The sequence below is a fragment of the Sapajus apella genome, unplaced genomic scaffold (genome assembly GCF_009761245.1).
Source record: "Sapajus apella isolate SASKATOON/1434 unplaced genomic scaffold, GSC_monkey_1.0 scaffold77, whole genome shotgun sequence".
NCBI lineage: Eukaryota > Metazoa > Chordata > Mammalia > Primates > Cebidae > Sapajus > Sapajus apella.
In genome coordinates, this window is record NW_022437017.1 from 5,052,473 (window position 1) to 5,065,138 (window position 12,666).

At 47.8% G+C, this 12,666-nt stretch overlaps 1 protein-coding gene and 1 pseudogene across 1 annotated transcript in view; one reads left to right on the forward strand and one right to left on the reverse strand.

The window, feature by feature from the left end:
- The window catches only part of ACER1 (alkaline ceramidase 1), a 54,421-nt gene that overhangs the window by 20,496 nt on the left and 21,259 nt on the right, over nucleotides 1-12,666 (forward strand). The gene's annotated exons all lie outside the window — the stretch shown is intronic.
- LOC116532700 lies at nucleotides 7,739-8,374 on the reverse strand (annotated as a pseudogene).

Below are 12,666 nucleotides of genomic sequence, written 5' to 3' on the forward strand. Positions count from 1 at the left end.
CACAGGGCAAGGTCTCACTTTGCCACCCAGGCAGAGTGCAGTAGTGCAATCATGGCTCACTGCAGACTCGACCTCCTGGGCTCAAGCGATCCTCCTGCCTTAGCCTCCAGAGAAGCTGGGACCACAGGCATGCACCACCACACTGGGCTAATTCTTGTATTTTTGATAGAGCTGAGGTCTTGCTATGTTGCCTGAGCTGGTCTTGAACTCCTGGGCTCAAGTGATTGTTCCCCCTCAGCTTCCAAAGTGCTGGGATTACGGGCGTGAGCCACCACGCCTGGCCTCCAGATCCCTTTTCAGGGAGAAACTTGCTGCCCAGCCAGGGATGCATGGTGAGCAGAAACCTCCAGCTTCCACGTTTAGGGTCACCTTCAGGTGCAGAGAGCCACCTCCCTCAAAGTCCCATCTGTCCCAGGGCAGCCCACAGCCAGTGACTGGGTGAGGCAGAGGAATAAAGGTCGGGGTATTCTGACTTCACCTGGGTTGCTCTGATGGAGCGCACTGGCTCCAGAGTCCCTCCCTGAACAGCCAAGGCTTTGCCCATGCTTAATACCACTTCAGCTTCTCCCTCTGCCCAGTCCTGTTTGCCTGCCTGCCTTTCCTTCCTTCTTTCCCTGGCTCCTTCCCTCCCTCCCTTCCTTCCTTCCCTCCCTTCTTCTGCTTCTCCCCCCTTCTCTCCCTCCCTCCTTCCCTCCTTCTTTGTCTCTCTCTCTCTCTCTTTTTGAGATGAATCTTGATCTCTTGCCATGCTGGAGTGCAGTGGCATGATCTCAGCTCACTGCAATCTCCACTTCCCGGGTTCGAGCGATTCTCCTGCCTCAGCCTCCCGAGTACCTGGGACCACAGGTGCACACCACCATGCCCAATTTTTGTATTTTTAGTAGAGAAGAGGTTTCACCATGTTGGCCAGAGTGGTCTCGATCTCCTGACCTCATGATCCACACACCTCGGCCTCTCAAAGTGCTGGGATCACAGGTGTGAGTCACTGTGCCCGGCCTCTTTTCTTTTGTAGAGATGGTAATCTCGTTGTGTTGCCCAGGCTGATCTCAAACTCTAGGCTGAGGCCATCTTCCACCTGCCTCTGCTTACCAAAGCACTGGGAGCACAGGTGTGAGCCACCAAGCCCAGCCGTGCTTGTCTGCTTCCTTCCTTCCTTTTCTTTCTTTCTTTTTTTTTTTTTTTTTTGAGACAAATCTCGCTCTGTCATCCAGGCTGGAGTGCAGTGGCGCGACCTCCGCTCTCTGCAACGTTCGCCTCCCAGGTTCAAGCAATTCTTCTGCCTCAGCCTCCCAAGTAGCTGGGACTACAGGCGCCCACCACCATGCCCAGTTAATTTTGTATTTGTAGTAGAGACGGGGTTTTACCATATTGGCCAGGCTGGTCTGGAACTCTTGACCTCGTGATCCACCGGCCTTGGCTTCCCAAAGTTCTGGGATTACAGGCATGAGCCACCGCGCCCGGCCTGCCATGCTGCTTTCCTTAACAACTGTGAATTCCCGATAAACATCTCACATACCAAATTCTATCTCAGGATCTGCTTCTGGAGAATCCAAACCATGACTCAGAACTTGGTCATCTTTTTTTTTTTTTTTAAATGCTTGTGGAGAATTCCATGTCGATGATATCAAAACCCATAATTTAGTTAACCAATTCCTGTAAATGTATGTTTTCTTTGTGATTAAAGATTTTTTTCCCTTTTATCAGATCGGTCCTTTAAGAGACCCTTCTGTCTTGGAGCGCCCCTGGGCTCAGTCTTTAATCTTCTTTTTTTTTTTTTTTTTTTGAGATGGAGTCTCACTCTGTCACCCAGGCTAGAGTGCAGTGGTGTGATCTCAGCTCACTGCAACCTCTGCCTCCCAGGTTCAAGCGATTCTCCTGCCTCAGCTTCCCGAGTAGCTGGGACTATAGGCGTGCACCACCACGCCCAGCTAATTTTTATATTTTTAGTAGAGGTGGGTTTCACCATGTTGACCAGGATGGTCTCCCTCTTTTGACCTCGCGATCTGCCTGCCTCGGCCTCCCAGAATGCTGGGATTACAGGTGGAAGCCATAGCATCTGGCCTTTTTTCTTTTTTCTTATTTTTTTATGGATGTGGGAGTCTCACTGTGTTGCCCAGGCTAGCCTCAAACTTCTGGCCTCAAGTGATCCTCTCACTCCCAAAGTTCTGGGATTGCAGGCGGGAGCCACCGTGCCATGCCAGACTTCCTCCATTTTGTCATAGCTTCAGCTCTTGCTCACCTGCAAACTGTTCTCCCCACAGTGGTCAGAGGGATCCTTTCAAAACTCAAGTGAGGCCCCACACAGTAGCTCAGGCCTGTAATTCCAGCACTTTGGGAGGCCAAGGCAGAAGGATTACTTGAGGGCCAGAGGTAGAGGTGTGGTCATTTTGAAGTTAACTCAAATGAAGTACAATGTTCATCTAATAAAAGTATCCATTTTAAGTTTATGGTTTTATTTTATTTTTTTTTGAGACTGAATCTCACTCTGTCACCCAGGCTAGAGTGCAGTGGTGTGATCTTGGCTCACTGCAACCTCCACTTCCCAGGCTCAAGGGATTCTCCTGCCTCAGCCTCCTGAGTGGCTGGGATTACGGGCATGTGCCACCACGCCCAGCTAATTTTCGTATTTTTAGTAGAGACATTAACCGTGTTGCTCAGGCCTTTCTCAAATGCCTGGGCTCAAGTGATCCTCCTGCCTCATCCTCCCAAAGTGCTGAGATTATATAGGTGTGAACCACCGAGCCCGGCCCCAGTTTGATGAATTTTGACATATGTACATATTCATGTAATCACTACCTCAATCAAGATACACAGACTGGCTAATTTTTGTATTTTTAGTAGAGCTAGAACTTTGCCATGTTGGCCAGGCTGGTCTTGAACTCCTGACGTCAGGTAATTCACCCACCTTTGCCTCCCAAAGTGCTGGGATAACAGATTCGAGCCACCGTGCCTGGCCATCATTTTAAGTCTATTACCTTTCTAGACTGTATTTCCACGTGGTGGTTCATGCCTATACTCCCAGCACTTTGGGAGGCCATGGCTAGCAGATTACTTGAGCCAGGAGTTCAAGACCAGCTTGGGTTATGTGGTGAAACCCCGTCTCTACAAAAAATGCAAAAAGATTAGCCAAGCTTGGAGGTACACACCTGTAGATGCCACTAAGAAGGCTGAGGTGGGAGGATGGCTTTAACCCAGGAGATTGAGGCTGCAGGGAGCTGAAATTGCACCACTACGCTCCAGCCTGGGCGACAAAGTGAGATTCTGTCTCAAAAAAAAGAAAAAGAAAAAGAGCCTATTTCCAAACAAGGTCACATTCTGAGGGACCAGGGGTTCTGTACCTTACCTTTTTAAAAAAAAAAATATTATTTTTGTAGAGACTGGGACTCGTGGTGTTGGCCAGGCTGGTCTCAAACTCCTGACTTCAAGTGATCCTCCCTCCTTGGCCTCCCAAAAGGCTGAGATTACAGGTGTGAGTCACCGTGTCCTGCCTGCAACACATGGTTTTTTTTTTTTTTTGAGATGGAGTCTCGCTCTGTCACCCAGGCTGGAGTGCAGTGGTGCAATCTCAGCTTACTGCAACCTCTGCCTCCTGGGTTCAAGCGATTCTCCTGCCTCAGCCTTCTGAATAGCTGGGATTTCAGGCATGTGTCAGTACACCTGACTACTTTTTTGTACTTTTAGTAGGGACGAGGTTTCACTGTGGTAGCCAGGATGGTCTCGATCTCCTGATCTCATGATCTGCCCGCCTCGGCCTCCCACGTTACTGGGATTCAGGCATGAGCCACTGCGCCTGGCCAGCATATCTTTTTAGAGGATGCAATCCAAGCCCTAACAGTAAGTTCCCTCTTTATCTTTCCTTTTCCTATTTTCCCTCATCGGGCTCAGCCTTCAAGAAGGAAAGAAAGAAGGGAGAGGGCAGAGAACCTTCTCTCTGCTGGACCAGAGTAAGTTCCAGTGTGATGTTGAAGAAGAAAACTTACGAGTTCTCAGCTAGATGGACAGGTTTTAAACCTCTGAATCTTAGAGTCTGGCAGAAATCCTAGCAGCAGTACATTTGGAGGCAAGCTGTTAACGCTTCCCTGCAGACGACTGGGGGAGAAAGGGGCTGGGAGTGATGGCTGACCACCAGGTATAGACGGAGCGTGGACAGCCGCCTACAAGCCACGGAAAGAGGCCTCAGGATTATCCCAGCATTTTGGGAGGCCAAGGTGGGAGGATCGCATGAGCCCAGGAGGTCGAGTCTGCAGCGAGCTATGATTGCAACACTGCACTCCAGCCTGGGTGACAGAGCGAGATCCAGAAAAAAAAAAGAAAGAAATGAGAGAGAAAGAAAAAGAGAAAGAAAGAGAAAGAAAATGAAGGAAGGAAGAAAAAAGATAAGGAAAGGAAAGAAAAGGGAAGAAAGAGTGAAATAAAAGATTAATCTCAGAGTACTCGTTTGGGGCTGTTGGATTTAGGTGGAGAAGGCAATAGAAATGACATAATGCCGGCCAGGTGTGGTGGCTCACGCCGGGAATCCCAGTACTTCGGGAGCCTGAGGCAGGCAGGTCACCTGAGGTCAGGAGTTCGAGACCAGCTTGACCAACATGGAGAAACCCCATCCCCTCCAAAAATAAAAAAGTAGCCAGGAGTGGTGGCACATGCCTGTAGTCCCAGCTACTCTGGAAGCTGAGGCAGGAGAATTGCTTGAACCAGGGAGATGCAAGTTTCAGTGAGCCGAGATTTTGCCATTGTACTGCAGCCTGGGCAACAAGAGTAAAACTCCATCTCCAAAAAAAGAAAAAAAAAAACGGAAAGAAAGGAAAGAAAAAGAAGTGACATAATGCCACTTAATGAAAACTTTTTTGGGAACTTTTTTTTTAGAGGAAAGAATGAGACAGGCTCAGTTCAAGAGATACTTTCAGATTAGTGTTTCCAGATTTAGTACATAAAAAAGGCTCATTTAAATTTGAATTTCAGATACGTGAAGAATAATTTTTAGGATAATCCGATTCTATGCAGTATTTGGAACATATTTATGCTAAAAACTTATCCATCGTTGATCTGAAATTCTGATTTAACTGGGTGTCCTGTATTTTATCCAAAAATCCTTCTTCTACTGAGTCATAGAATTAACCCACGTTGGAAGATAATGTGAAGGCCGGGCACAGTGGCTCATGTCTAGAATCCCAGCAGTTTGGGAGGCCGAGGTGGGAGGATCACTTGAGCCTGGGAGTTTGAGAGCAGCCTGCGCCACATAGGGAGACCCTGTTTCCAGTAGTTATAATTACAGAATTAGCTGGGCTGGGCGTGGTGGCTCACTCCTGTAATCCCAGCACGTTGGGAGGCCGAGGTGGGTGGATCATCTGAGGTCAGGAGTTTGAGACCAGCCTGACCAAAATGGCGAAACGCCGTATCTACTAAAAATACAAAAATTAGGCGGGCGTGGTGGCGAGTGCCTGTAGTCCCAGCTGAGGAGGAAGCTGAGGCTGTGGAAGAAGAATTACTTGAATCCAGGAGGCAGAGGTTGCAGTGAACCATGATAGTGCCACTGTAATCCAGCCTGGGTGACAGGGCGAGATTCTGTCTCAAAATACATAAATAAATAAACCAAGCAATATACTGGTTGTGGTTGCCTGCGCCTAGCCTAGATTTTACAGTTAGTGGTTTTTTCTGTTTGCTCAATTGCAGAGCTGTTAACATATCCACAGTTTCATCTAGTCACCACCCCATCTTTTTGCCGCACTTCAAAGCGAATTGCAAACATCACACACTTCTAATCTTTTTTTTTTTTTGAGACAGAGTCTCACTCTGTCAACCAAGCCAGAGTGCAATGGCGCAATCTTGTGTCACCGCAACCTCTGCCTCCCAGGTTCAAGCGATTATCCTGCCTCAGTCTCCTCAGCTGCTGGGACTACAGGCACGCACCACCACGCCCAGCTAATTTTTTGTATTTTTAGTACAGACGGGTTTCACCATGTTGGCAAGGTTGGTCTCCATCTTTTGAGCTCGTGATCTGCCCACCTCGGCTTCCCAAAGTGCTAGGATTACAGGCGTGAGCCACCAAGCTTGGCTCATAGTGAAACCCCATCTCTACTAAAAATACAAAAAGTAGCCAGGTGTGGTGGCGGCACCTGCAATCCCAGCTACTTAGAAGGCTGAAGCAGGAGAATTGTTTGAACCTGGGAGGCAGAGGCTGCAGTGAGCCGAGATCGTGCCATTATGCTCCAGCCTGGGCAACAGAGCAAGACTGCACCTCAAAACAGAAACAAGAGGCTGGGTGCAGTAGCTCACACCTGTAATCCCAGTACTTTGGAAGACTGAGGCGGGTGGATCACCTGAGGTTGGGAGTTAGAGACCAGCCTGACCAACATGGAGAAAACCCGTCTCTACTAAAAATACAAAATTAGCCGGGCGTGGTGGCGCATGCCTGTAATCCCAGCTGCTCGGGAGGCTGAGGCAGGAGAATTGTTTGAACCCGGGAGGCAGAGGTCGCAATGAGCTGAGATTGCACCCCTGCACTCCAGCCTAAGCAACAGAGCAAGACTCCATCTCAAAAAAAAAGAAAGACCGGAAGAGGCTGCACTGCGGCTGTGAAGGTGGAGGACTGGACCCCCAGTTGCAGGACATGGGTGGCCTCTAGACACTGGCCAGGGCAGGAAATGGGTTCTCTCCTGGAGCCTCCACCAGGAACACAGTTGTGATGACACCTGCAGCCTGTAAAACTCATTCCAGAGTCCAGACCTGTAGAAAGGTAAGAGGACAAATGTGTGTTGTCCCAAGCTATTAAGGTTGTGGCATTTGTCACAGTAACTACTGGGAGTTCAAACGCCTCTGTTTGTCACCCTCTCCCCGGCCCCTCCTCTCCACCTAGCAGAGGCAGAGCTCTCCCTGGGCTCCCACACAGCTGCCTGGCTGCTCTGTCCTCCCTAGTCATTGCCAAGATTGCCCAAGTGCTTCAGGCTGGGCTGGGCGTGGGCACCAGTCACCACCTTACTGCCTGCTCTTAAACCCTCGCCCAGATTTGGGATCTCAGCAGCTAAAGGGGCCTCAGAGACCGTCTGCTTCCCCCACACTCAGAGCAGAGGCTGTTTCAAGATTGCTCCGTGGGGAAGGAGGCAGTGTTGCTGCTGGGGAGCTGGGTGGTGGAGATGACCTCTGTTTGTCCCCCTGGTCTACCTGGGGAGGGGATTTGGGGGCCAGGGCTGAAGATAAATGGTGTATATTTGTGGAAGGGTGCTATATACAGTCAGGTCAAGCTTTAGTTCTTTTTTACTTCTTCTTTTTTTTTTTTACTACACTGTGATTTTAAATCTTTAATCAAATTCCAAAGGTTATCAGCCATATTACATGCCATGATTAGCTTTTTATAAGCAATTTTGTTTACTGTGTACAGATTGGTGTCAATGAAATAAAAAGTAAAACTGAATACTAGGCAAAGAACCTTATTAACCTTGGGTTCAAACTTGATTCCCAGGCTTCTTCGGCTTAATTAGCTGCAAAGAATGAATTGTGTATAAGCAAAAAACTGAAAAGAGCCGCAGTGTCCAAGGGGCTTGGCCTGAAAAATATTAGAGATCTAGATTTTATCAGATCCATAAACAAAAATTTCTAATTTATTTATTTATTGTTTTCAAGACGGGGTTTCACTATGTCAGCCAAGATGGTCTCGATCTCTTGACCTCGTGATCCACCCGCCTCGGCCTCCCAAAGTGCTGGGATTACAGGCGTGAGCCACCGCACCAGGCCCAAAAATTGCTTAAAAAGCAGTCATAATATAAAATAGCAGCTCCCAGTAACTTCTTCAAGTTTTATCTTCAGAAGCTGACTCAATTCAGTTTGCCTCATTCTTGGAAGCCTCATCAAAATTCTCCACAAGATCTGGAACTTCATCCTCCTCCTCCTCTCCAGTAGCAAGTGGTGCTTTTCCATCCACAGATTGTTTGGGCAGAGCTTCAGCCAGTCTCCTTAAACTAGTCAGACTGTCTGCCCCGAGCTGGTTTCAGATGCTGGGTAGCATTTCTGTCGGCTGCTTTGTCTCAGCACGGCCTATGATGGCGAAAGTGTTCGCTGCCAAAGATGGCTGAACTTTAGGGTTGTGAAAGTGGATCACTGTTCCTTGGTTTGTAAACATATTCACCTCTTCAATACCAGAGATACTGTTTACCTCTGACTTCTTTAAGGGGAACTGAAGTTTTTTATCATCTGCTGTGGCCGTTCTATGAACCACCTTCTTTCTGCAAGCAGTTCCTTTCCCACCAATGTGCACTTGTGCCTGCAGTTTGGCGAGTTTTTCCTGGTTCATGATTGTTTCTTTTATCTTGTTGGAGTGGATAAGGGGTTGCGCGGGGGACTAGGGTTGGTGCTCAGGGGGTCTCGGGTGGACCACCAGCTGAGATTAGGCTCACACAAGTGGGGATGCAAGATGGCAGCTCTTTTTTTTTTTTTTTTTTTTTGAGACGGGGGGTCACCCTGTTGGTGACGCGCTGATCTTGAACTCCTGACCTCTGGTGATCCACCTGCCTTGGCCTCCAAAGTGCTTGGACTACAGGCGTGAGCCACCACGTCCGGCCTTTTTTTTTCTTTTGAGATGGAGTCTTGCTTTGTTGCCCAGGCTGGAGTGCAATGGCCCAATCTCAGCTCACTACAACCTCTGCCTCCCAGGTTCAAGCAATTCTCCCGCCTCAGCCTCCCAAGTAGCTGGGATTACAGGCGCCCACCACCATGCCCAGCTAATTTTTGTATTTTTAGTAGAGATGGGGTTTCATCATATAGGCTGGTCTCAAACTGCCCATGATCCACCTGCTTTGGCCTCCCAATGTGCTGGGATTACAGGCCTGCGCCACCGCCCCTGGTGGTTTTTTTTTTTTTTTTTTTTTTTTTGAGACAGAGTCTCACTACTCTATCACCCAGGCTGTAGTGCAGTGGCACGATCTCGGCTCACTGCCTTCCACCTCCTGGGTTCAAGCAATTCTCTGCCTCAGCCTCCCGAGTAGCTGGGATTACAGGTGCCCACCACCAAACTGGCTAATTTTTTGGTATTTTTAGTAGAGACAGGGTTTCACCATGTTGGCCAGGCTGGTCTTGAACTCTTGACCCGGTGATCCACCCGCCTTGGCCTCCCAAAGTGCTGGGATTACAGGCGTGAGCCACCGCACCTGGCAAGACAGAGTCTTGCCCTGGGTGTCCCAGGCTGGAGTGAAGTGGTGCAATCTTGACTCACTGCAACCTGCACATCCTGGGTTCAAGTGATTCTCATACCTCAGCCTCCCAAGCAGCTGGGACTACAGGCGGGCACCAACACGCCTGGCTGATTTTATTTTTTTAATTTTTAGTAGAGAAGGGGGGGGGTCTTGCCGTGTTGGCCAGGCTGGTCTCGAACTCCTGACCTCAAGTGATCTGCCCACCTTGGCCTCCCAAAATGCTGGGATTACAGGCATAAGCCACCATGTCGGGCCCCAAACCTCTCTTTTAAAAACCTAAATCAATACTTTGTTAAATTGTGGTAAAAGTTACATAACAAGAAACTGACCATTTTAATCATCATTAAGTACACAGTTCAGTGGCATTAAACACATTCATGTGTCTGTGCAACCGTTACCACCACCCTCTCCAGAACTTTCTCATCTTCCCAAACTGAGTCTCTGTCTGCAAGAAACACTCACTCCCTATCCCCCTCCCCAGCCCCTGGTACCCCCCATTTAACTTCCTGTCTCGGTGACTCTGAGGACTTTAGGGACCTCCTAGGAGTGGGATCATGCAGGATTTCTCCTTTTGTGTCTGGCTTATTTCACCAAGCTTGATGTCCTTAAAGTTCATTCACATTGTCGCCTGTATCGGAATTTCCTTCCTTTTTTAGGGCTGAATAATATTCAGTGGTACAGATGAACCTCACACATTGTGTTTATCCATTCATGTACTAAATAAAAATCTAAATCAATTGCTTTAGAAAAAAGATTTTCAGGCAAGGCACAGTGGCTCACGCCTGTAATCTCAGTACTTTGGGAGGCTTAGGCAGTCAGATCACAAGGTCAGGAGTTCGAGACCACCCTGGCCAACATGGTGAAACCCCCATCTCTACTAAAAACACAAAAATTAGCTGGGCGTGGTGGTGGGCACCTGTAATGCCAGCTGCTTGGGAGGCTGAAGCAGGAGAATCGTTTGAACCCGGGAGGCGAAGGTTGCAGTGAGCTGAGATCGCACCATTGCACTCCAGCCTGGGCAACAGGGTGAGACTCTGTCTCAAAAAAAAGAAAAAAAAAAAGAGATTTTTAGGCCAGGCACAGCGGCTTACACATGTAATCCTAGCACTTTGGGAGGCTGAGGTGGAAGGATTGCTTGAGCCCAGGAATTTGAGACCAGCCTGGGAGACATAGTGGGAACTAGTCTACAAAAAATGGAAAAAATTTGCCAGGCCTGTAGTCCCTGCTACTTGGGAGGGTGAAGTGTGAGGATCACTTGAACCCAGGAGGTTGAGGCTGTGGTGGCCTGTGTTTGCACCACTGTACTCCAGCCTGGTAACGGAGTGAGACCCTGTATAAATGAATGAATGAATGTAAATTAGAATAATTATAAACCTGCAGGAGCCTGCAATAATGGTATGCAACAATCCCAGGTAACCTTCACCCAGTTTCTCCCAGTGGTATATCTTATATAGCTATATAGTTTCACAACCAGAAAAATGACATAAATATGATCTATAGACCATATTCAGATTTCAACAGCATTTCACATGCATTCATGTGTTAGGCAATTTTCTTTTCGTTTTTTCAGAAAAATTAGAACAAATCTATTTAATAGTATCACATGTATACACTTGTGCAACCACCACCACAATTGTAAAACTGAAGTCAACTTATTTTCGCCGGCGCATGGTAGCTCATACCTGTAATCCCAGCAACTTGGGAGGCTAAAGGGAGACGATTGCTGGACTCAGATGTTTGACACTGCTGTAAACTAGGATTGCACCACTGCACTCCAACCTAGGCAACTGAGCAAGACTCCATCTCTCTCTCTCTCTCTCTCTCTCTCTCTCTCTCTCTCTCTCTCTCTATTTTTCGAGACAGAGTCTTGCTCTGTTGCCCAGGCTGGAGTACAGTGGCGTGATCTCGGCTCACTGCAACCTCCACCTCCCGGGTTCAAGTAATTCTCCAGCCTCAGCCTCCCAAGTAGCTGGGACTACAGGCACATGCCACCACGCCCAGCAAATTTTTATATTTTTAGTAGAGATGGGGTTTCACCATGTTGGCCAGGCTGATCTCGATCTCTTGACCTTGTGATCTGCCCGCCTCAGCCTCACAAAGTGCTGGGATTACAGGCATGAGCCACTGCATCTGCCTGTATATATTTTTTATATATAAAAATATATTTTATACATATGCATAAAATACGTAATATATATATTTTTAAAATTTTATTTTTATTAATTTTCTTTGAGGTAGTTTCACTCTTTTTGCCCAGGCTGGAGTGCAATTGTGGAATTGCAAGCATGAGCCACTGCACTGGGCAAAGAAATTATTATCTGAAAAAGGAAACTTTGTAACTCCACAGTGCATGGAAAGTTGATATGGCCTATCATGAAGACAAGCTTATTAAAAAATAAATAGAATGTAACCAAAGAATGTCACTAAATTCTAACTGAATACTGTTGGTTAAGGAAGGGCTTTTCTTTTTTCTCAAAGTCATTAACTGTTAAGGGACATAGAACGTATTAGCACTGACTGAGCCTCTCTCCTCTAAGTATTGGAAATTGAAAAAGTAGATGACTTTCACACAGTTCAGTAATTTTTTTTTTTTTTTGAGAATGAGTCTAGCTCTGTCACCCAGGCTGGAGTACAGTGGTACAATCTCGGCTCACTGCAACCTCCACTTTCTGGGTTCAAGTGATTCTCCTGCCTCAGCTTCCCGAGTAGCTGGGACTACAGGCACGTGCCACCACGGTCGGCTAATTTTTTGTGTTTTTAGTGGAGACCAGGTTTCACCGTGTTAGCCAGGATGATCTTGATTTTCTGAACTTATGATCTGCCCACCTCAGCCTCCCAAAGTGCTGGGATTACAGGCGTGAGCCACCGCACCCAGCCCACAATTTATCTTTCTGTGAAAACATTGTGTCAGCTAACTAAATCTTCACGACAGGCCTGTGAGGGCGGTACCAGTATTATGTTCAGCACCTCACAGGTGAGGAAACTGAGGCGTCAGAGGCGATGTGGCTTGCCTGTCTCTACCACTTCCTAATTGCATGACCTATGGTAAGTTCCTTAACCTCTCTGGGGTTTAGTTTTCTTGCTAGTAGTTACTAGCAGGAGATAAGATGGCATGCGCTCAGGAGTTCAAGGCTGCAGTGAACTATGATCGTGCCAATGCACTCCAGGCTGGGCAACAGAGCAAGACCCTTTCTCAAAAGAGTAAAAGAGGCCAGCCAGGTGCAGTGGCTCACACCTGTAATTCTAGCACTTTGGGAGGCCCAGATGACAGATCATCAGAGGTCAGGAGTTCGAGACTATCCTTGCCAACATGGTGAAACCCTGTGTCTACTAAAAATACAAACATTATTTGTATTTTTAGGCACTGTGGTGGTGGGCGCCTGTTAGGCCGGCTACTTGGGAGGCTGAGGCAGGAGAATTGGTTGAACCCGGGAGGCAGAGGTTGCAGTGAGCCAAGATCATGCCATTGCACTCCAGCCTGGAA